Source organism: Balaenoptera musculus, chromosome 1 (assembly GCF_009873245.2).
Source record: "Balaenoptera musculus isolate JJ_BM4_2016_0621 chromosome 1, mBalMus1.pri.v3, whole genome shotgun sequence".
Taxonomy (NCBI): Eukaryota; Metazoa; Chordata; class Mammalia; order Artiodactyla; family Balaenopteridae; genus Balaenoptera; species Balaenoptera musculus.
The window spans coordinates 77,551,136-77,576,819 of NC_045785.1; the positions used below are offsets into that span (position 1 = coordinate 77,551,136).

Sequence of the window (25,684 nt, forward strand, 5' to 3'; positions counted from 1 at the left end):
GGGCTACCACAACTGGGGAGAGAGCTCAGCCATGGGACACAGGTGACTTGGACCTGGGTGGCATCTTAGCACAGTGAGAGTGGCTATTGCTCGCATTTACACAGGCTGTGCAAAAGAAGTGGTCCAGATCTCTGAAGGAGGCCAAACCTCCACAGCTCCCATCCAGATAAACACTAAGAGCCCATGCAGGCCCTGCCTGCCAAGCAGCACAGCTCCACAGCAAGGCAGAGAGAGCAGAGGCTGGGAGGAGTGATCTGCTATAAGAGGCAAAGGAGTCTTAGATGCAGTGGGGGCTGCCATTGCTGGTGCTTGCACAGGCAGCACATCTGAGGCAGCCCAGACCTCTGTTTGTGGCTGGCCCAGTGCAGCCCACACCCATCACAAACACAGAGCCTGCACAAGCCCCTCTTGCTCCAGGACTGCTGCCCTCTGGGACAAGGGTACCAGTGCTGGGAGAAAGGAGAGTACATACTTAAAGTTAACAAAACCAGCTTGGACCTCACCCTCAGAGCTTCTGCTCCATCAACTTGGGATCAAGCCCCACCCCTGATAGGACAGGAATGGCCACTGAGCAGAGAGGAAGCACTGGCTCACACATGGCTCTGGCCCTAGCTCCTCCATCTCCAGCCCCACTCCTACCAAGGTGACAGATGCCAGCACACCTTGAGAAAAGGTGTAACGTCTGTTCATGTCAAATCCAGCTTTCCCACCGAAGGCAATGGGCACATGCAGACTGTATATGGACATTCCCCCACAAGGACACCCCTTCAAGACTGCAGTAGGTACCTGTTAAACTTAAATTCATACAGACAGAGAAAGTTAAGCAAAATGAAAAGACAGAGGATCTGGTCTCATTTGAAGAAGCAAGAAAAAAAAAAACCTGAAAAAAATAAATAGGGCTTCCCTGGTGGCACAGTGGTTAAGAATCTGCCTGCTAATGCAGGGGACATGGGTTCGAGCCCTTGTCTGGGAAGATGCCACATGCCACAGAGCAACTAATCCTGTGTGCCACAACTACTAAGTCTGTGCTCTAGAGCCCACAAGCTACAACTACTGAGCCTACGTGCCACAACTACTGAAGCCCGCGCACCTAGAGCCAGTGCTCCGCAACAATGGAAGCCACCACAATGAGAAGCCCGCGCACCAAAATGAAGAGTAGCTACCGCTCACTGCAACTAGAGAAAGCCTGCACACAGCAACAAAGACCCAATGCAGTCCAAAAAATAAATAAATAAATATTTTTAAAAATCCTTAAAAATAAATAAATAAATAAATAAATAAATAGTAAAACAGAAATAAACAACCTACCAGATAAAGAATTCAAAGCAATAGTAATAAGAATGCTAACTAAATTAGGGAAAAGAATATGTGAACACAGTGAGAATTTTAACAAGGAACTGGAAAATATAAAAAAGAACCAATTGAAACTGAAGGATACAATAACTGAAATGAAGAACACACTAGACAGAATGAACATCAGACTAAGTGATACAAAAGAACGCATAAGTGATCTGGAAGACAGAATAATGAAAATCACCCAATCAGAATAGCAAAAAGAAAAACAAATTTTAAAAAATGAGAACAGTTTAAGAGATCTCTGGAATAACATCAAGTGTACCAACATTCACATTATAAGGGAATATCATCAAGTGCACCAACATTCACACTATAAGGGTCCCAGAGGAGAAGGGAGGGGGGAAGGTCAAAAATGTATCTGATGAAATTATGGGTGAAAACTTCCTAATGCTGGAGAAGGAAACAGATATCCAGGTACAGGAAGAACAGAGCGTCCCAAATAAGATGAATCATAATAGACCCACACAAAGATATATCATAATCAAAATGGCAAAAGTTAAAGAGAGAATTCTAAAGACAGCAAGAGAAAAACAGAGTCATATAAAAGGGAATCCCAGTAAAACTATCAGCTGATTTTTCTGCAGAAACTGCAGGCCAGAAGGGAGTGGCATGATATATTCAAAGTACTGAAAGGGAAAATCCTGCAGCTTAGGACACTCTACCCAGCAAGATTATCACTCAGACTTGAAGAAGAGATAAAGAACTTAGACAAGCAAAATCTAAAGGAGTACATTAATACTAAACCTACCCTAAAAGAAATGTTAAAAGATCTTCTCTAAGTTGAAAAGAAAAAGCTATAACAAGAAGTAAGAGTCCATAGGAAAGGAAAAATCCCACTAGGAAAGACAAATATATAGTAAGGACTGAAGATCGACCACTTAAATAAGCTAGTGTGAAGATCAAAAGACAAAAAAATTTAAAGCAACTGTAACTACAATAAACAGTGAAGGGATGAACATGAAGATGTAAAATATGACACCAAAAGCATAAAATGTGGGGGACGGGAGTAAAAAAATGGCAAATCTTTTAGAATGTGTTTGAACTTAAATGACTAAAAGTTTAAAACAAGTAAATATAGTTACAGGTCAATGTATATGAACCCCATGGGAGCGACAAATCAAAAACCTACATATACATACACAAAAACTAAAAAGAAATGAACAAAGTACTAAAAAAAAAACCAAACAAACAAACCTGCAAGAGAATAAACAAAAAGAAAAACAAATGAACAGACAACCACAGAAACAACTGGAAAACAAGTAATAAAATGGCAATAAGTACACACCTATCAAAAATTACTCTAAATGTCAATGGACTAAATGTTCCAATCAAAAGACATGGGGTGGCTGATTGAATTAACATTCTGCTTACAAGAAACTCACTTCAGAGCTAAGACACACACAGACTGAAAGTGAGGAAATAGAAAAAGATATTTTATGCAACCTAAATGACAAGAAAGCAGGGGTAGCAATACTCATATCAGACAAAGTAGACCTTAAAACAAAGGCTATAACTAAAGACAAAGCATAGCATTGTATAATGATAAAAGGATCAATACAAGAAGAGGATATATGCACATATATGCACCCAATACAGGAGCACTTATATAAAGCAAATATTAACAGACATAAAGGGAGAAATGAACATAATACCATAATATTTGGGGATGTAACACCTCACTTAAATCAATGGACGGATCATCCAGACAGAAAATCAAAATGTCAACAGTGGTCTTAAATGACACAGTAGACCAGTTGGAGTTCATAAATACCTACAGGACATTGTATCCAAAATCAGCAGAATAAACACTGTTTTCAAGTGTGCAAGGAACATTCTCCAGGATAGATCACACGCTAGGTCACAAAACTAGTTTCAACAAATTTAAGAGGGTAGAAAGTATATCAAGCATTTTTTCCAGCTACAACAGTATAAAAGTAGAAATCAATTATAGAAAGAAAAATGAGAAAAGTACAAACATTTGAAGAGTAAACAACATGCTACTAAAAAACCAATGTGTCAATGAAGAAATCAAAGAGCAAATCATAAAATAGCTTGAGACAAATGAAAATGGAAACAAATTTTCAAAACCCATGGAATTCAGCAAAAGCCTTTCTAAGTGGGAAGTTTATAGTGATGTAAGCCTTCCTCAAGAAACAAGAAAGATCTCAAATAAACAACCTAAACTACCATCTAAAGAAATTAGAAAAAGAACAAACAAAGTTGAAATTCAGCACAAGGAAGGAAATAATAAAGATCAGAGAGGAAGTAAATAAAATAGAGACCAAAAAAAAAAAATTAGGAAAGATCAACAAAACCAAGAGATGGATTTTTTAAAAAGATAATAAAAATTGATAAACCTTTAACCATGCTCATTAAGAAGAGAAAGGACCCAACTAAACAAAATAAGAAATTAAAGGGAGAAATAACAGCCAATACCACAGAGACACAAAAAATCATAAGAGAATGCTACAAACAGTTATATGCCAAAAAACTGTACAACCTAGAAGTAGTGGACAAATTTCCAGAAACATACAACCTGCCAGGACTGAATCAGGAAGAAACAGTCAATCTGAATTTGTAATTAAAAATACTCCCATCAAACAAAAGTCCAGGACTAGATGGCTTCAAAGGGGACTTCTACCAAACATATAAAGAAGAGCTAATACATATCCTTCTCAAACTTTTCCAAAAAATTAAAGAGGATGGAACACTCTCAAATTCATTCTAAAAGGCCACCAATATCCTCATATCAAAACCAGACAAAGACATTACAAAAAAAGAAAACTGCAGGCCAATGTACTTGATGAATATAGATACAAAAATCCTCAACAAGATATTAGCATACAGAATCCAACAATGTATACAAAGGATCATACACCATAATCAAATGGGATTTATTCCAGGGATGCAAGGATGGTTCAATATTCACAAATCAATCAATGTGATACACCCCATCAACCAAAGGAAAGATAACGATCACACAATCATCTCAATACATGCAGAAAAAGCATTTGACAAAATTCAATATCCATTCTTAATAAAAACTCACATTATAGCTGCTATAGAGGGAACATATCTCAAAATAATAAAGGTAATTTATGACAAACCCACAGCTAACATCATACTCAACAGTGAAAGCTGAAAGCCTTTCCTCTAAATTCAGGAAGAAGACAAGGATGCCCACTCTTGCCACTTCTATTTCACATAGTATTGGCAGTCCTAGCCACATCAATCAGACAAGAAAAAGAAATAAAAGGCATCCAAATTAGAAGGGAAAAAGTAAAACTGCCACTATTTGCAGATGACATGATAATATATAGAGAATACCCAAAAGTCTCCACCAAAAACTATTAGAACTAGCAAATGAATTCAGTAAAGTTACAGAATACAAATTTAACATATAGAAATCTGTTGCTTTTCAATACAGTGATAATGAACTACCAGAAAGAGAAAATAACAACAAAAAAATCCATTTAAAATCACATAATAAAGAATAAAATACCTAGGAATAAACTTAACCAAGGAGATGAAAGACCTATACTCTGAAAACTATAAAACACTGATGAAGGAAACTGAAGATGATTCAAAGAAATGGAAAGATATCCCAAGCTCTTGGACTGGAAGAATTAATATTGTTAAAATGTCTACACTACCCAAAGCAATCTACAAATTTAATGCAATCCTTATTAAAATACTAACATTTTTCAGAGAACTAAACTAAGCCTAAAATTTATACAGAGCCACAAAAGACCCTGAATTGCCAAAGAAATCTTGAAAAAAAATGAACAAAGCTGAAGGTATCACGCTCCCTGACTTTAGACTATATTACAACATTACAGTAATCAAAACAGCATGACAGTGGTACAAAAACAGACACATAGATCAGTGGAACATAATAGAGGGCTCAGAAATAATCTCATGTGCCTATCGTCAATAAATCTACAACAAAGGAAGCAAGAATATACAATGGAGAAAAGACAGTTTCTTCAATAAGTGGTACTGGGAAAACTGGATAGCTATGTGTAGAAAAATGAAATTAGAACATTTCCTCACACCATATACAAAAGTAAACTTAGAAAGGAGTAAAGACCTAAATGTAAGACCTGAAACCATAAAACCCCTAGAAGAGAACATTGGCAGAACACTCATTGACATAAATTGTAACAATGTATTTTTGGATCTGTCTCCTAATGCAAAAGAAATAAAAGCAAAACCAAACAAATAGGCCCTAATTAAACATAAATGTTTTGCCCAGCAAAGGAAACCATAAACAAAACAAAAAGACAATGGGAGAAAATACTTGTAAATAATATGACCAGCAAGGGGTTAATATCCAAAATATATAAACAGCTCATACAACTCAACAACAAAAAACAAACAACCCAATTGAAAAATGGGCAGATGACCTGAACAGGCATTTTTCCAAAGAAGACATACAGATGGCCAACAGGCACATGAAAAGATACTCAACATTGTGTTTTTGTTGTTGTTATTAATTTTTTGGGGGGTATGGTTGCTTTACAATGTTGCATTAGCCTCCACTGCACAACAAAATGAATCAGCCATATACGTACAAATATCCCCTCCCTTTTGGACTTCCCTCTCATTTAGGTTACCACAGTGCATTAGGTAGAGTTCTCTGTGCTATACAGTATGTTCCCATCAGTTGTCTATTTTATACATAGTATCAACAATGTATATGTGTAATTCCCAGTCTCCCAATTCCTCCCACCCCACCCCTTTCCCCCTTGATATCCATCAGAGAAATGCAAATCAAAACCACAATGAGATATCACCTCATACCTATCAGAATGGCTAACATCAAAAAGTATACAAATAACAAATTTTCGTGAGGATATGGAGAAAAGGGAATCCTTGTTCACTGTTGGTGGGAATGTAAGTTGGTGCATTCACTTATGGAAAACAGTATAGAGATCCCTGAAAAAGCTAAAAATAGAACTACCACATGATCCAGCCATTCCAATCCTGGGTATATATCCAAAAATAAAAACACTAACTCAAAAAGATGCCTGCACCCCAGTGTTCATAGCAGCATTATTTATGATAGCCAAGATATGGAAGCAATCCAAGTGTCCATCAACAGACAAATGGATAAAGAAGAATAGCACTGGAATACTACTCAGCCATGAAAAAAATGAAATTCTGCCATTTACAAAAATATGGATGGACCTAGAAAGTATTATGCTTAGTGAAATATGTAGTCAGATAGAGAAAAACACCGTATGTTATGACTTATATGTGGAACCTAAAAAATAAATTGAATGTATATAACAAAACTGAAACAGACTAGCAGATATAGAAAGAAACTAGTGGATATCAGTGGGAAGATGGGAGGGGGTTGGGGCAAGATAGGGATATGGGATTAAGAGATACAAACTACTAAGTATAAAATAGATAAGCAACAAAGATATTATCGTACAGCATAGGGAAACATAGCCATTATTTTTTAGTAACTTTAAATGGAACATAATTTATAAAATTATTGAATCACTATGCTATATACTTGAAACTAATATAATATTGTAAATCAACTATACTTCAAAAAAAATTGTTTGCTCAAAGTAACACTGTGTTTTAAATTGCACTTGGATAATGGGGTCAGAGTGGATGTCTGGGCTGGATTTAGACTCTTGGCTACCTGGGGATGGATTTAGATTTGTGCAATTACACAGCATGGCAAAGGAATATGGAAGGCTTCCATCTATTAGAGATGGGTTTACTTATGACTTATAATTAGCAATCCAGACACCAGGCCTATGGCAGCAAAATTAATTCCTGCTTCTGCCTCCTGGTGGGTCTGAACCCATACTAGGATTGGATTTGAGTTTCTCAAGGATATTACTGAAAATCAAAAGTAAAAATACCTAGGGAAGACAGAGACAGTCCTCCTTAGATGAGTTCAAACTTGAGCTGGAAGTCTGTTTGTTGTGGAACTTAAGAAGGAATTCAGACATTGGAACTCATCCACTTTTCTCAAGCCCCATCGTTTCCACTCCCATCTCCAACTTGCATTGCCAAAGGAGATCTCTCTGATCCAATGCAATCCAATACGTACCAGAATGACTATTTTATGTGTGTGAACACAATAAAGTTGCATTTCTTATCTATGTACAGTCTACTGAGGGTGTTCTGATGAGCAGATTTCGAGTTTCAGGAAAACATATTTTTTCTATTCCAGACTGTAACTTATTACAGTTTACTTGTCTCAATGTTTTATCCATTCAAGTGAAATATTTATCTGTTCAAGTGAATGTTATTTCCATTTAGATCACTTTATCTTCCCGATTTTTAAAATATAATTTTATTAAGTATTTCTTCTACATATATTAAGCATCACATCAGATGTTGTATTGGTTTTTTTTTTTTTTTAAGATTTATTGATTGATTGATTACTATGTTGGGTCTTCGTTTCTGTGCTAGGGCTTTCTCTAGTTGCGGCAAGCGGGGGCCACTCTTCATCGCGGTGCATGGGCCTCTCACTATTGCGGCCTCTCTTGTTGCAGAGCACAGGCTCCAGACGCGCAGGCTCAGCAGCTGTGGCTCACGGGCCCAGCCGCTCCGCGGCATGTGGGATCTTCCCAGACCAGGGCTCGAACCCGTGTCCCCTGCATTGGCAGGCAGACTCTCAACCACTGCGCCACCAGGGAAGCCCTGTTGTATTGGTTTTTGCTTTAACCATCAAATATAATTTAAGAAATTCATGAGAACAGTCTATTATATTTGCCCTGATTTTTACCCATTCTGATGTTCTTTCCTTTCTAAAGTTCCAAGCCTTCTTCTGTTTTTATATTCTTTCTGTTTAGAGAACCTCCTTTAGCCATTCTTTGAATGTGTGTTTACTTTTAGTGACAAGGTCTTAGTTTTACTTTGTCTGAGAATTTCTTGATTTTGTCTTCCTTCCCAAAGGAGATTTTTGCTGGGTTGACTGTTCTTTTCTTTCAGCACTTGAAAAATTCTGTGGCACCTTTTTCTGGCTTTCTGTGTTTCAGATGAGAAATTCACTATCATTTGAATTGATGTTCAATTAAAATTGGAGTTGAGTTCAATTGATAAGTAATGAGTCATTTCTCTCTGGTTGCTTTCAAATTTTTTTCTTTGTTTTTAGTTTTCAAAAAGTCTAATTTTAACATATCTTGAAATAGATTTTTTGGGGGGTTATCCCACTTAGAGTTTGCTCAGATTCTTGAATATGTAGGTTTAAATCTTTCATCAAATTTAGAAAGTTTTCAAACATGATATCTTTGAATATTTTTTTATCCCAACTCTCTCTCTCTTTCCTCTCTTTTTTTGAGTCTATTCTAGATTGTTCAGATTGTGTAAATTCTATTGCTCTGTCCAAAGTTTACTGATTCTGCCTTCTGTCGTCTCTACTACTGAGCCCATCCAGTATTTTATTTTGCTTTTAATGATTTTCAATTTTATAATTTCCATTTTGTTCTTTTTCATAACTTCTTTGCTCAGATTTTCCATTTTTATCAGTTGATTTGAAAGAATTTGTTATTGTGATTGAAGTATTTTTTGATGGCTGCTTTGGAATTCTTATCAGATAATTCCAACATCTGATTCATCTTGGTGTTGGTGTCTGTTGACTATCATTTCTTTTTCAAGTTGTAATTTTTTGGTTCTTGATAATGAGGGATTTTTTAATTGTATTGTATCTAGTTATTTTGTATATTGTATTAGTGGACTTTAGATCCTATGTGATTTTCTTTTTTTGTAGAGAGTCCGCCTGTTAAGGTATAGAATAAAGGCTAGGTAACTGTGTATGTCCAGCTTCCCAGTGGGCCCTGCTGATATCCCCCAGGCAAAACTGGAGTGCTGACTTACACTGCCTCATTGCAGATGGGTGGAGTAGAAGTTCAGCTACCCCTTCAGCCTCTAAGATACCTTCCTACTTAAAGTGGGGCACTGACTCACACCATCTCATTGCCTTTGAGTAGGAGTGTATGCTCAGTTCAGTTCCCCACTGTGCCCAACTGGTACCAAGGAGGTCAGAAGCTTAGGGATGACTAATACTAACTCACTCCACCTTGTTCAATCTCATTGATTCAAACTGGGTATGGGAGACTCAGCTTGCAGCAGGACCCCACTTTTTTGTTTTTTCCTGGAGTAGAATGTGACCTCCATGAAGACAGAGATGTGTTTGGTTCATCTTTATATTCCTAGAGCCTCACAAAGCATGATGCAGCTATTATTGGTCAATAAATGAATAAGTAAAATAATGAATTTAAAACATGAGATTAAATGAACTTCAAGGGGTCAGAGTTCCTGAGGTTCTATAGTCTACAACTTTAAATAAAGCATCACTAGAGGCTAAATTATGTGGTTCAGTGATATAAAAATTTAGGGGGTTCCCTGGTGGCCTAGTAGTTAGGATTCAGGGCTTTCACTGCTCTGGCCTGGGTTCAGTCCCTAGTCAAGGAACTGAGATCTCACAAGGCATGTGGGATGGCCAAAAATTTTTTAAATAACAATAAAAATAATTTAAAAAAAGAAAGAAATTTAGGAAAATTTCCCCACATCAGTGGTAGGGAAGGAAGAGGGTAGATAATCTCTTATATGATTCATTTCATATTTTAAACACAAGATTTTAAATTGTCACTAAAATACAGTGATCCCCCACTTTGCTGGGAAGAAGATTTGATTTGAATTCTCAAAATTTCCACTGATTAAAGTTTATATTGCCTCTTCTGAGGAACAATTTGAGTTTTTCAGAATTCGGGACTACATATGTCCCTCCCCTTTTCCTCATATAAATCTACCAGGAGGCCAGAAAGCCACAAGTTATACCTTTACTGGCTGTTTCCCAGTGGCCTCCTTTCAATTTTAAAGAATTATGTGGAGTCATTAAATTAACAACACTCTCCAGTGCACACACTCTGTCATCCATCTGCTTAAGATGCTTGTCAGATGATACCCTCCTGTATCTGCAGTCTTCATCTGGTATTCAAAGCTATAGAACCTGGCTCCAAGGTAGACTACCTTCTGTTCCTAGCCACCAAACTGACCCTGATCTTTCAATTCTAATGACTACGTGATGACAAATAACACTCCCCCCACCACTCCCCATTAAGGATTTTGGGTCTTTGGAATACATTTATACCTGGAGGATGGTAAATGGGAAACATTTTAGAGATCAGAATATGTAGAAAGGTGCTTCTAAAAGAGACTCAGATTGTCACGATCACTCTCATTCAACCAGAGAATCTGAACCCTGGGTTATTTTACCCTTTCTTATATTCCAGTCCATTTCTTACAAATTGAAAACTTTTTTTCCTTCTTTATCCCCAAGAATAAAAATAATAAAAATGTTTGGCCATCATTAGAATCCAGTCAAGACTTTGACTTTGCTAAAAGCAAATTAAAATATAACCCTCAACTACAGAGAAATTCAGTGAGTAAATAGGGTAAAGGGAATAAACTGGAATTGCTTTTTAAACATAAATATTCTTAAAAACTTTCAATGGCTTCCCTTTATTTCAACCCCTTGACCTGGTAATCAAGGCCCTGCACAATAATATAATCCCAATCCCACACCTTCTCCCCCAAATCACAATTATACACCTTCACTCCAATAAGACAATTTAATTGTACTGTGAAAGGCCAATTGTGTCTCCCACGTTCAAATCTCTGCTCACACCTTCTGCCTTGCTTGGAAAGCCTGCACTGTTTCTTTCTGAATGCCCATTTTCTCCATGAAAATCCTTGCAATCATTGGCATCTTTGGTCTTCAGAGGTCCCTCACTGGGAACTCCTAAAACAGTTGTTTTCTACGTCACTCACCTAACAACTAACATTCACTGCTTTTCTATTATCCTTCTAAGCCAGTAGTTCTCAAAGTTTATTATTCATCATACTCGCTTGGAGTGGTATTAAAAGGACATATTTCTTTGGCTCCACTGAAGAGACACTGATTTAGTAGGTGTGGTAGGCAGAATTCTAAAGATGGTCCCCCCAATATCTCTGTACCCTGTTTATTCAATTAAACACTAATCGAGGTACTGTTATGAAGGGATTTTGCAGATGTAATTAAAGTCTCAAGTGAGTGCACCTTAAAATATGGAGATTATCTGGTTGGTTCTACTCTAATCACATGAGCCCTTTAGAAGCAGAGTTTTCCCTAACATGTAACAACAAAACAAGTCAGAAAGATTCGAAGCATGAGAAGGCCTCCACATGCCATGCCTTGGGTTTGAAAATGGAGAGGGCCAAGTGGGAAGGAATGTGGGTGGCCTTCAGGAGCAGAGAGGCACCCCCAGCTGACAGCCAGCAAAGACCTGAATTGTGCCAACAACCTGAGAGAGGTTTGGAACTGGATTTTTTTCCAGAGCCTTCAATAAGAACCTGGACTAGTGAGACCCTAATTTTGGACTTGTGACACCTTAAACAAACAACCCAGCCACACCACCTGGACTTGTGACTTTCAGAACTAGGAGATAATAAATAGTTGTTTTACACTGCCAAGTTAGTGGTGATTTGTTACATAGCAGTAAATAACTAATGTAATAGATATGGGGCCGGGCCCAGGAATCTGTGTTTCAACAAGTGGATGGTCCCTGACCACAATTTAAGAAACATCATTGAAAAGTTTTATAATTTTCATTTAATCTGTCCAGTAGACTACGTTCACCACTAATTTGCTAACTGGGAAGATAATATATCAATAATTGTCCCTTTAATTTGTAATTAATTCCACCTCACACAGATATACTCTTGAATATCTTTTAACTTTGTAAAATTCTCCAACGTGGATAAACTATTTACATCCAAAATGTGATACCCAAGGTCTGTGTTTAGACAAGTCTTCATTCATGGAAATGCTGTGAAAGCCAAGGATGACTTCTGGATGGGCCTTAACTTTGTTGTAGCTGTTCTTTGACTCCACAGCAATAACAGGAGTCCCTCGGTCTGCTGGTCTGGGTTCTGTATGAAATCCTGACAAAGGTACCCTAAAACTAGAGTTATAAGTGCCATGCATTATCCTGGTCTCTCAGCATGACCAGCCACCCCAGGTGTTAACAGAACATTTGCCAGGTAACATATGGTAGCAGGTAGCCTGCTTTCCAGGCCTCAGAAAATGTGAGATACAGAAGAGCAAGGACTTGAGATTCCTGAACATTCGAAATTCTACCATCATGGGAATTCTCCCATTTTGCATGATGGAGGCAATTGAGCACAGCCTTTTGAAAAAAAGAAAATCATCAATCATGGTAATGGAAAGGAACTCGGAGCTTATATAATTCAAGCTCCCAGGCCAAACTCTGCTTTACCACTTTCGGTGTTGAGGAGCTCACCACCTTCAAGCCAGCCTATCCCAGCACTAGACAGCTCTGTTAGAGGGTGCTTCCTCAGGCCGAGCCATGAACTACGTTCCTGTAGCTTTCCCCTCTGGCTTTAGAGTGGCTTTTGCAGCCCCTCCATAGTGCTGATCTGGCCTTGAGCACCCTGTCGACGTTTGAAGACCACCATCATACCTCATCCCTTTGCTGCGTATGTTTTTAGGTAAATGTCTCCATTCTATCCAATACTGTATTGTCTTGTTGGATGTTTTTTCCCACACTATTCCACATGATCAGTCTCTCAGAAAAATCAACCACGTTAGTAGTAGGAAGAAACATGTGCGAAAGGCAGAGTGTTTACAAAAATAGGAGATGATGGTGAAGTAACAAAGGGGAAAAGAGAGACAAAAAAGAGAGACTGACACACAGGCCAAATAGTTGGTATCCAGTCCTTCATAGCTCTCAAGTTCCAAAAGAATACACAAGATTTGGAGTAGCATATTGAAGCTCAGTGCTCCCTTAAAAAAAAATAATTTCCTATCATCTCTCCACTATTTTATAGACCCTACTACATTCACGTCCCTATTTCTGCCAGAATCATACAGCAGCTGCAGTCAGAAGCCCTAATGGAGTTTCTAACCTGAGCTAGAGAACAAAGAAGATTTTAAAGACAAAACGAATAGATGGCAGAGGAGGAAAAGCAGCCCCAATCTTCTTTCGTCCAGATAATATAACATAATCTGTCTTATCTGTCAATATCTATAAGTCTGAAAAGCTAAATATGTACAGTGCTTATGTGTCTAGACAGACAGTTCTAGACAAATCATGGAGCTGAATTTTTATGCTTTGGCAATAATTTAAACAAAGGTACCGCTGTGGTGGTTTTAAATCGCATATGCTGGTAGCTCCCATGCAGCAGGAATTCGAGCAAGCGTTTTCAGGCTCTGATGGAAGGGGAAAGATCTGACGTTACAAAAAAGTTTTCTTTTCTGTTTGCCTCTCCCCTCCCAGCAGCCCGGTGCAACACCTGTCTCATCAGCAGGGGCACTCGGAAGGGATGGGCCTCAAGGCACCTCAGTCCCAAGATTCTCCATGCCTCATTCTTCATCCACGCTGCTCGTAATGTTCCATCACTGGCACAGTTACACCTGAACACTCTGGTGCTGCCAAACACCTGGCTTGATTTTCCACTGTCCAAATGAAAAATAAGCATAATCTGCTTCTTGAGGATACAGCAAATGAGGGTGTTCATGACAAATTGTGTTGGTTTATGCAGAATAGTGATAATAAGATACAAATGAGAATTTTTTGCTTAATGAATAATACTAATCACGTTTCAACAAATGCTGTGCCCTTCTAATTAGAGAGACTGCATAAAATCAGCTTAATTTATTTGTGACTAGTTATACGGAGTTTAAATATTTACTGGAGATTTACTCAAATGTTTGAGAGGATTTTAAACATTTCCTATAGTTGAAGCGACCTGCCTAGTTCTGAGAGGTGTGGTGACAGCTCTAACTTGTGGAAGCCCTCTGATTTTGCAGTGTGTCGTGAAAATCCTCATTTCAAAATGAAGAAGAAAGGGTGTTATTGATTTACATACTAATTCTCCAACTGTTACTCATTTTCTTGATTCCAGCTTCCAAACTTGCTCTCCCAACATTCATCACTGTAGTACACTGGAGGGGATGAGCATCTTTTTCAATAAATTATAGGAACTATGACTAATTACAGTGATATTAACTATGCAAAGTGATGTGTAACTTAAAATGGATACGTTCATCATTTCAAATTATGCCTTTGACTTTTGATGGTCTAACACAGGCATGCTCTTTTTGAACTGAATGTGTACTATATTTTCTAAGAATCTCTTTGCAATTCTAGGTTCTGCTTGTGAACATACTGACCTACCAAAAATAATCTTCTGGAGCCTTTTTTATGATGCAAAGTAATTAAAAGAAGGATAAGCAGATGACCGTGAGATAAGAAGCAGATATATATATATATATATATACACACACATACACACACACACACATATATATGTATATATGTACATGTATGTTATGCCTCCCTGGCATGGAATTAAATATAAAACTCCTGGTTATGAGAAACTTTGCTGAAATGCCTTCTTATTTGTACTGATATTTTTCTAAAGCATTTTGACTATGAATTACTTTTATTCAATTCTAATGGCAACCCCGGGGGTTTTAGATATCTGTATCCTTATCTTCTGGATGAAGACACTGAGGCATCCAGGTTAGGTGATCTGTCCAAGACCACAGGGCTAATTAGTGACAGTCTGGGACTGGACCCCAGACTCTGTGCCGTCTGGGCCATGTCATATTCTCTACACCAACTGAACTGATATTTAAGTCAGCTCATTATAGAAACTTAGAGAAAATTTCGAAAATTCTCCCTTTACTTAAGCAAAATGATTTGTTCCATCATTCATTGATTCCTCAATCTACAATCACTTATTGAACACATTTTTTGTGTCAGATACTGCAGATAGAATGTGCAGACACAATTCTCACCTTACAGGGCCCTTCCTCTGGTGAAGAAGATTGACATGTAGTCCAAGAATTACAAAACACCATGGGAAGGGCTGTAATAAAGGTTTGTATAAAGTGTTATGAGAGCACAGAGGTGAGAGAATTATTTCTGACTGAGGGATTAGTAAGGTGGTGGTCAAAGGAGGATTCTCCAATGAGGTGATGGTTAAATTGAGTCTGAGAGGATTCACTGGATTTCTCCTAGCAGACAAGAGCAGAAAAGGCATTCCAAATGCTTGAAAGAGCAAAGCATGAAGGGCACAATTCATCAGGGAAGAAAGGTTGGAAAACCATGCATAGGATTTTGTGGAGGGCCTTATATGTCACTGTAAGGAGATCAAGCTTTACTCTGTGGTGATGAAGAGTCAGGGGAGGGTTCTCAACAGAATAGTACTGGGATCAGTTTTCTGTTTCAGCAAGGTCACCTGGAGAGGGTGTGGAAATGGATTGGAAGGAAAGACACTGGAGGAAGAGAGACCAAGTAGAAGGCTACTGCGATGTTATGGGAGGAAGTGGTAAGGATCTGAGTCAGGACTAGGGAAGTAAAGGGCAGGGGCTGTGTAGGGAAAATGGATTTAAAGAATATTTAGGAATAGAATGGTTTATTGGATTACATTTATGGTATACACAGGCATATTTTCCCCAGTCTTCTGTTTCTTTATTCTTTCTATGTTGAGGTGACATGATTCATTAGCCCTTAAGCTTCTAGAAGGCAGGAGAACGTTTGTCAAAGGGAAATTCTTGTTATTCTCTTGAAATTGCACCTTGTACAGTGCTCACGATGTAGCAGGCATATTCCTGGATAAGGTTTTTTGACTTACAGTTGGCTGACATGTTGCGACATGATGGACTTTCCTCCAACTTCCAAGGAAACCAAACAGCTACATCACAATAAAAATATTGTGCTCATAGACTCACATGCTTAATGGAAGAACATGTTAAATTCCTAAGGGCATCTTCCTCTAGATACCAATTACAAACAGCACTGCAAACTTCAAGGAAATTTGTTTCCAAACTATAATATATAGTCCAGATTTTAGGTGTTTAAGATGGCATATTGTGTTTCAAGATAGCTGTGACAACACTTAATTCATAGTTAAGAAAATGATTGTATAATAAATAAGTGGTTTAAGTGCAGACTCCAGAGCCAATTGCTTTTCTTCAAATTCTGCCTCTACCATTAAGCTGTGTGACCTTGGACAAGTCATTTAACCTCTTTGTGTCTCAGTTTCCTCATTTGTAAAATGGAGAAAATAAAAAACAGGAACTACCACAAGAATTGTTATGAGTATTAATGAGGTACTATATATACAGAGTTTAGAACGACTTTGACATTATTATTATCATTGTTGTTACAATTGTCAGATTAAAGAAAGACAGACTTAGGCCTTAACAACATGATGTGGTTTTATCCGATACTCTTAACTATAATAATAATAGATAGTACCATCACTATTAATTATAAAGAGAACAAAGGAAGTGTCCTTCAATCACAGCCAGGTTCCTAACTCTGATGTTAGGATGGGTTTGACTTCGAGAACAGCAACCTCAAGATATTAGACGTGCTTCAAATTTTGTTTCCCATTTTTCCTTTAAAGTCTAGTAAATATAGAGCATCTTTTAATATATAAAAACTTTTTTGAACTTAGTGAGACTTTCAGACTTGAGGTGAAAAGATCCATTCTTTTTCTACCCAGTATTGCTTTTCATTGGTCCTATGTCTATTTTTTCAATCTTCAGAAGATTTTAAATCCATTTAAATTCCTGATATTTGATAGCTAAATCTGTGCTTTAAAATAAAGAGAAAAAAACATTTATTGAAAACATAGTAGGTGCTCAATAAATGTTTGCCAGGCTAGACTTTTGCCATGAGCAGAATGTACGCTTACTATACACATGCACACTTATTTGGCCCTCATCACATTAGGTTAGTTAGCAGTGTTGATCTCTGCTGTGCAGGCAAGAAATCTGAAAGATGCAGAGCCTTGCCCAGGGTCACATCATTAACAGGTGGCCCAGAAGGAATCACCTGACTATAAGTCCCTGTGCGCAGCCCCAGTGATCAAGGTGATTCTTGGACTTCATATCCTCATGATGAAGAATCTTAATTCTCTGAGACAAAGTCGACCCTTCCAACGTGTTAAGTATTTTATTAGGCTTTTCTCAAATTATTCAACTCCATTATGTCTTTTTCTTCTAAGGAAGTATTTTATTAGGCTTTTCTCAAATTATTCAACTCCATTATGTCTTTTTCTTCTAAGGTCAACTCAGCAGCTTGAACAACATGCAGATACATCATGGTGGAATTGAATATTTTAAACAATGCTCTGGGACTTCCCTGGTGGACCAGTAAAGAATCCACCTTCCAATGCAGGCGATGTGGGTTCAATCCCTGGTCCGGGAACTAAGATCCCACATGCCACTGGGCAACTAAGCTTGTGCGCCGCAACTCTTGAGCTCGAGCACCTCAGCAAGAGAGCCCACGTGCCACAAACTACAGAGCCACTGGAGCCTGCGTGACACAACTAGAGAGAAGCCCGAGCACTGCAACAAAGACCCCGCATGCCACAACTAAGACCTGACATAGCCAAAAAAATTAAATAAATAAATAAATAAATATTTAAAAAAACAAAAAACAATCCTCTAAGTATACAGCATCCTCATCTAAAAATCAATGTACTGAGTGTAGGTGGAAATTCAGAAACTAGCATGATTTTAGACCTTGGTCATCTCAAGCACCTCTCAGTGACTTCCTGGGCTCACACTTCATTACTGTTATAAAATAAAGATTAGATAATCAAATGAAATTTAAAAGATCACTGGACATTTTTTTAAGTGTTTAAGGAAATGACCCTTTAAAAACAACCTATTAGCTGTCACATGCCTTTCAAAAATACGTAACATCCTAATGAGAACAGAACAAATAAATAAACAGCTGAGGCCTTTAGGGTCCCTGAGATCATAAAACTTGGCGGCCTCTTTTCTGACACCAACAGCTTTCGGCTTCACTGCACCTCCGGACGGTTGGCGCCAGAGGCTGCAGCCTTGAAAGGCAGCCGGCAGCAGCTCGTACTGAAGTTGTTCTGGCAGCAGAAGGAGGCCCCAAAAGCATCTGATTATTTTAAAATGTGCTTTCATTGTGCTGCTTGCAGCTGTGAGTTAATTTTGTTCAAACAAAAAGGGACCATTCGCTTCTTTAAAATCCAGGTTTTTTCCCCTCTGCAGAGCAGCTGCAAGGAGCTCAGCGTCGACTTCACAAGCGCCCTGCCTTCCTGAGAGCACCACTTCGGGAAGATGCCTTCCTCCCCTGCAGGGACTCAACACTACACTCCAGAGGGCTCAGGCTTCCAGGGCTCTCCTCATTGGCTGACCTGTGCAGACAGGCAGATGGATGGACCAACTGTGGAACTGCAGAGTTTCAAAGCAGGCTGAGTCCTTAGAGGTAATCTGGTCTGACTCTCAGCCCTTTTACAGATGAGAAAACTCAAGGACAGAGAGGTCAAGTGGCTGGCCTAAGATTTCACATCTAGTCAATGGCAGCCCCACCGTGCATATAATCTGGAACCAGGAGCAATGGGGTGTGGGGAAATAGGGATAGGGGTGCCTTCATTAGACAGAGTCTGCCATTCTTCTTCCCCAAGGTAGTATTTATGAGGGCTGTCTACTTGATACTCTAAAGCTGCTTGGCGGCTGGCTCCCTTGTTCCTCTCCAGTTCCATTTCTGAATCACCTTGTCAGTAGGGTTCTGGTGCTACTTCTCTATACCCTCACCATTTTCTACAGGCTCACCTCCCTCAAAAAGAACCTTCTCCCAAATGCATCAGGCCTTACCAATTTGACATGACTGTAACTCACTGGGTAGGAATATGTGCCTGGTTTAAGTTTACTTCCAGCTTTTGCAATCCACATTGCTCCTGGGGTTTCTTCCTTTGAGCACACTGCCGAATTAGGTAAGGGAGTTTTAGATCCTGGCTTTGGAGCTTCTTGCGTCAGCATACGGTAACCAGTGACTCTGAATCCTCCCAGGTTTCTATGTGTTTAGAATGAGCCACATGGTGATAAACGGTGATCAATCCCATTTCTGCCATTGCCCCTTTAGCAAGAGGGTAGCTCTGCCAGTCACTTGCCAATCAATTTCACAGAATGTAGGTTGTGCCTCACCCAATTCATCTCCTAATTAATGGAGTGACAAAATTTTGACATTTTGTTGGCTTCTCTGGCTCTTGTGGGAATTGGGGGAAGAGAATTGAAGGAGATTCAGGAGAAGGGGGAGAGTGAGTAAGGAGAGAAAAATACATACTGATTTAATGGGTCCTTGCCAATTCTTAGCTAATAACAATTTTTTAAATAAATAATTTTTTAATTATAAAAGCAATATGTGTTCAGGGCAGAGAATCTTTAAAAAATACTGGAAAGTATAAAGAATAAAATGTACACCACTTTAAGTTTGATCTGGTTTTTTTTTTTTTTTATGTAATGAAAACCTCAATGCCATCTACCTTAAATGATTAGATAATATATTAGCTCATTCTAAAATTAGGGAAGACTTCAGTGCCATTTTAATTCAGAAATGTGACAATGCCACCAGATACAAGGTCGCATGACACCTTTGCTCCATATTCTGTGTGTCAGTTACCCTTAAGGCCAACTTCCTTCTACAGTCACAAAAGCTCTTCCGATATCACCTGGGACTTCATGTTTCCTCATCCATGATCAGGGAGAGAGAATGGGTATCTACCACCCAACTAAAATCCTTCAAGTCTTTCTAATTGGTTCAAATGAAAGTATATGCTTATCTCTGAATCAGACATTAATGCCAAGATAATGATTGCACTAAATGGCATGGGCCTGGATTATGTGTCTACCTCTAACCTAATAAGCATAACTAGAGGGATGGGATCATGCTGATTAGCCTCTCTCAGTGATGGGCCACCTATGGAACTCAAGGTAAAAGTCAGCCTTATCAAATTGCATGGCTGTCGCACCTGGTATGGAGGTAGAGAGGATAACGGGATGGATGCTGGGAAGTCAGTCACAACGTCTTCCATACACTGGAACCCCAATCGCCTAGGGAAGAACCATTGTTGGTATTTTTGCTATATAGCTCTGAACATACGCATATACTTTGCATGTGTGTTTGTGTGTGTATTGAAAATTAGAAATATACTATAGATACTATTTTATATATTCTTTATTTTTCACTGAAAAATATATCCAGAGTTTTCTCATGTCATCAAATATTCTAAAAATTATTCAAAAGGCTGCATAAAATTTAAATAACTCCCTGAGTTTGAAAATTTACTGAGTTGTTTCATTTTTCATCCTTACAAATTAAGCTACAATAAATAAATTTGCACATATATCAGTGTTCATATCCAAGCTTGTTTCCATAGGATAGAATACAAGAAGTAGAATCAGAGAGTGAAAGAATATAAACAAAGCCTTTGGACACTTACTACAAAATGAACACCTTAAAATATTGTGCCAATTTTACATTCTTGGCAATAATATACATTAGTGTATTTAACTATCCACACCTGTTATATTTCTAAAGCCTTAAAGTATTAAAAATATTATTTGGATTAGTAATTAAATCTCTGGGGGAAAGTGAAAGGAGAGATCAGTGATTTATTAAAAACTTGGAATTCAGAACATAGAAGCTCTTGATTTTTCAACCCTTGATGTCTGGGCCTAGACTAATAGGAAACACAAAATAACATCATATTTGTGTGAAGAAGAAAAGTAAAGTCCCCAGGGTCTACAGTATGCTACTCTACTAGTTTTGACTCTTTGATATGTAAATCACTGGCCTGCAATTTGAGCCGGCTTAGGCAAAAAGGTAAATTTATTGTCTCTTGTGACAGGGAAGAGTAAGAGTGTAATTGGGAATGACTAGAACAAAAGATTTGATCGTACCAGGATCCATCCTCTCCTATTGTTACCTCACCTTTATCCATGTCTCCTACTGCAAATCGGAATTCTCTGAGAAGGTAGGACCCCAGTTGCCAAAACCTTCTGAGTCTGCATTTTCAAAACTTCACTACCAGAAAGCCTCACCTAAGCCTCAATTTCAAAGATCCAGGGCTATACCCTGATTGTTTAGGCTCAGTTCATCTGCAGATCCTTGCTTTAAAGATGGTTAAGGTGGACTTCTGTAGAACAACTAGTTGCTACTTGATTGGCAGCCCCTTACATCAGAGACATGATCTAAGTAGGGAAGAGCAGGTTCTCTAGAGGAGAATGGCATTATCAGAAGAAGAGGGAAGACATGCTAAGTGGACACTAATAACTCATCATATAAATGTGATCTTTTAAAATCCTTAATGCCATGCCATAGTTACTACCATAAATGGGTAGAGGAGGAAACTAAGATTCATAGAAATCAAATTAATTGCCTTGGGTCTCAGTGCCTCTCTGTCTCTATCTCTGTTGCTCGCTCTCTCTCTCTCTCTCTCTCTCTCTCTCTCAGACACACACACACACACACACACACACACATACACACACCACAGTGATGGAGCTGGAATTTAAATCCCAGTCAGTCTAATTCTAAGTCTTACACTCTTTCACTAATTATACATTAAACACTCTTTAGCAATGTGGCTATTATATGAATAAAGATACAATGATTAGATAGCAGGCAATAACAATCACCCCACCACCTCAGCGCACATACACGAACGACCTCCAGCATGTGTTTATACACTCTCCTGGCTTGCTTCTAATCCAGGTGAGAGAATGTTTCATGTGTGTCCCCCATCAGCTCTGTCTCCATAAGCCCCAACTGCCTAGGGCTGCCATGAATCACAGAGGAACGAAAAGAAGGAGGGCACAAGTTGGAGGAAACAGACAACCTATCCTCAGCCCTCCCTTCACTCTAGGAAGAGATGCTGAATTTCCATCTGACCACCTTTCAGTCGTTTTCTCTTCTGCACTCCAGGACAGTGGGCTAACTCTTCCCAGAAGTGCACAAAATGGCTTCTTAGCATCAGAGAAGAGCCTATAGATTCAGTCTAGTCTGTTCATCTCATTTTGTGGCCTAGGGGAATAATAACCAGAGAGATTAAATGACCTGCCCAAGTTAAAACGTAACATCATAGGCAAATTCAAATTCAAGGCTTCCATCTCCCAGGCTAGTGATCTCCCACTCCCACATGGATGTTTCAGTCACTCCAGAGAAGAGTGAGCTCTGAGGGTAAAAATTAACATCAGGAAGAAGCTCCAGAGAAAATCATAAAGGACAATGATTATCTGTGCAACCTTCAAAGAGCATCCCATTGTCTCCTTGGAAAGAGATGAACTTGCATCTACTGATAGCAGTGTAAAAGGAGTAACTGAGGACAGCAGTGGAATTAGGAAGTCAACAAACATTTATTACATACCTGTTAGGTGTCCAAACACCTTTTCTGTGCAAGGTGCTGGGGACAGAGCAGTAAAAAACACAGGTATGGTCACTGGCCTCAGTGACCATGCTAACAAAGAAAGCAATCTAGCGGGGAAGATAGACTTTAAACAAAAAGTCACAGGTGTGATGGCTATTTTGAAAGGTCAAGTGCAGGATCCTGTGGGAATGCAAAGCCCATCTATGGCAGTAGGAATGGCCACTCAAAAGAGGGGAGTTTAAGCTGAGACTTGAATGATGAGTAGGATATACTCAGGAGCATGTGGGGCGGAGTAGTGAGCCAAGCAATAGTGTATAAAGGCCTGGAGGTGAAAGAAAGTGATGATGTGGGGATCTGAGAGCAGGTCCCTGTGGCTGGAGCGTAGAGTGAGGGAGAGGGTGGAACAACTGCCTGGAGAGGCAAGTAGGGACCAGAGTATATAGAGCTCCATGAGCTATGTTCAAGAATTTGCTTATCCTAAGGACAATAAGAAGAGTTTTAAGCAGCGAGAGGCAGAATCATCTCTGCATTTTAAAAGATCATTCTAACATCAGCATCGAGAGATTAGAAGGGACTGAAACTGAACATGGTGAAAAACCTCTTAGGAGGTGCTTACACTCGTCAGATTAAACCATGGTGGTGGCTTAGATGTGAACGTTAGCAGAAAGGAAGAGGGGACTCAAGATTCACTTCCATTGTTCCCTGAACCATGCATAACAGAAAAAGCAAAATTAAACCTAAAGTCTATACATGGCGGGCAGGGGGGTCTCTGAAAATTAAGATAAAAAAGAATCCAAACAGGAATCCCTCCTGTTTGCTGGGAAAGGATTAGAGAAATGAGTACACAGAAGAAAAATAAAATTAGGTGTAGTGATTCTGATTCACAGACACCATTTCCTGGCCAGATGCTGCTGTGGAACTTTCAGAAACACCCACTAAAATCATAAATGAAAATCACATATTCGTAACAATTAATGAGAATACAGGCTGAATGTGCAATGTGGATGAAGATTTTGATTTACCCATGGAAGATGGAAATATATATGATAGAGGAAAACAATACCCAGAAATGTGATAAACATTTGCATGAAAATGAGCCACTAGAAAAACTCAATACTTCTTCAATACGTTATGCACCAAATTATCTTCAGAGCAGTCAAAAAGAAAAAATAATAAATAATCATAGTGCATTTTCCTACCATTAATTTTGTCACAAAATTTCTGTTGACTTCAGTGGAAGTTCTGCATCTAGAATGTGGCCCAGGAAATATTTATAGTCTGTAACTCAGAGACCAAAGACCTTGAACATCAAGAAAATCTCTTACCCTTATTTATATACACTGTTCTTTATCACGAAGGAAGAGCTGGTACCCATTCCAACTAACCAATCATTATGCAAGGAATATTCTGACTCACCCAGCATCTTTAATCAGTAAATGCTGTGCCAATGGAAAGAGAGCGGGAAGAAGTCACAGCAACCATTAATAAAAAATGACTAGGGCTTTCTATCAACAGAAGCATCATTAGAAAATGTATGGTAGGAAAATAGTAGGCTGTAGATTTGTGGTGGCAGGGATGGCAATGGAATACTAACATTTATACCCTCTTAACCACTTTGTTTTAAAATGATGCTGGATTTCAGGTAACTACATATGTGGTTAATACAGCATTTTGCATTTTCAATTTCTTGCTAAATTCCTGACTATAGTCTCAAAAGATGGGACTGCCTTACCTGACTCTTTGGCTTTCCCTCCAGCCTCCAAACACAAATTCTTCTATTTTTTTCCAGTTTTATTGAAGTATAATTGACATGTAACATTGTATGACTTTAAGGTGTACAACGTGATGATTTGATATATATATTTATTACAAAATTATTATCACAATAAGTTTAGTTTAAAAATAGGGAGTGTTACACGAATTTGCATACTATCTTTGCATAGGGGCCATGCTAGTCTTCTCCATACGGTTCAAATTTTTTAGTGTATGTGCTGTTGAGACGAGCATCACAGATATTTCTAACAGGTAATTGACTGTCATTGTCTGAGCATATCTTCCATGAAGGCTTTGGTCAATTCATGGCAAAAGATAAATCAGATATGAAGGGGAAGAACCTCAGATTAATCCAATACTTTCTTGAAAAGTCTCCTCTTTTTGCTGCACTTCTACTCCCAATCATGAACCCTTGAGTAAATAACGAAAATACGATTCACATTTCCAATACACTGTGCAATCTGCATTTCAGCTGAGGATATTTCTTGGTCACACAGTAGACTTGTAATTCCAAAGTAACTGTATTGCATTTTGAAAGAAAACAAGGCAGTCACATTCCATGTGAAGAAGGCTTCTTCTTCTGTGAAGAAGGCTTCACAGAAAGCCTTCTTGAGCGTGTCCCTTGGTAGGTTAAAGGGATCTGAGTCATGCGCTGAGGGTGAATGGGAGAATCATACGTTTATATAAAACACCTACAAATCTTAATAGGGGGATGAGCTAAAACTACAAAAGTCCCCATAACTGTACAACTTTTCAAGTATCACTAATGCATGTCACCAGTGGATTAACAGTATTCTGCTCTAATGGCATTTCTGCCCTATCATTAACCCAAGCATGGTCCAAAAAGTTACTTGAATATCCATAAACGAGCTTACTGCAGTTTATGTGACTTCCAGTTCTATCAGTTCAATAGGAACAACAGCATCAAATTCCTCATCTAGGCTCAGTTGTACGGATCTGAAGTCTAGAGATCAGATTCCCATTGTGTCAGTTTTCCATGCCTTGTTTTCAAAAGATCATGGCTCTGATCCTGTTATGCATAGTAGCATATGACTGCTAATGATATTTCACTATTAATGTATATCCTGGCTTCAGACAGAACCTGGATAGGTGGTGTTCTCAAATCACTACTCAGTCTACACTGGAAATTGTACTGGTTTTGATAAAAAGTAGTTGGAATATACCACCCAAAAAAAAAAAAAAAAAAGTCCTATATAATCTAAACTTCTATTGGAATTCCAGGATTTATGTCACTATTATAGAAAAACTCATTTTGGTTATAGCACCAACACGGCCAAATAAATGACTTCTAGATGCA

The 25,684-nt window shown here is 38.5% G+C and overlaps 1 non-coding gene across 1 annotated transcript; it reads right to left on the reverse strand.

Moving 5' to 3' along the window:
• Nucleotides 1–24,491: 24,491 nt before the first annotated feature.
• LOC118887145 lies at nucleotides 24,492–24,600 on the reverse strand. The gene has a single exon (XR_005017900.1). It is a non-coding gene; the product is annotated as a U6 spliceosomal RNA (small nuclear RNA).
• Nucleotides 24,601–25,684: the final 1,084 nt, after the last annotated feature.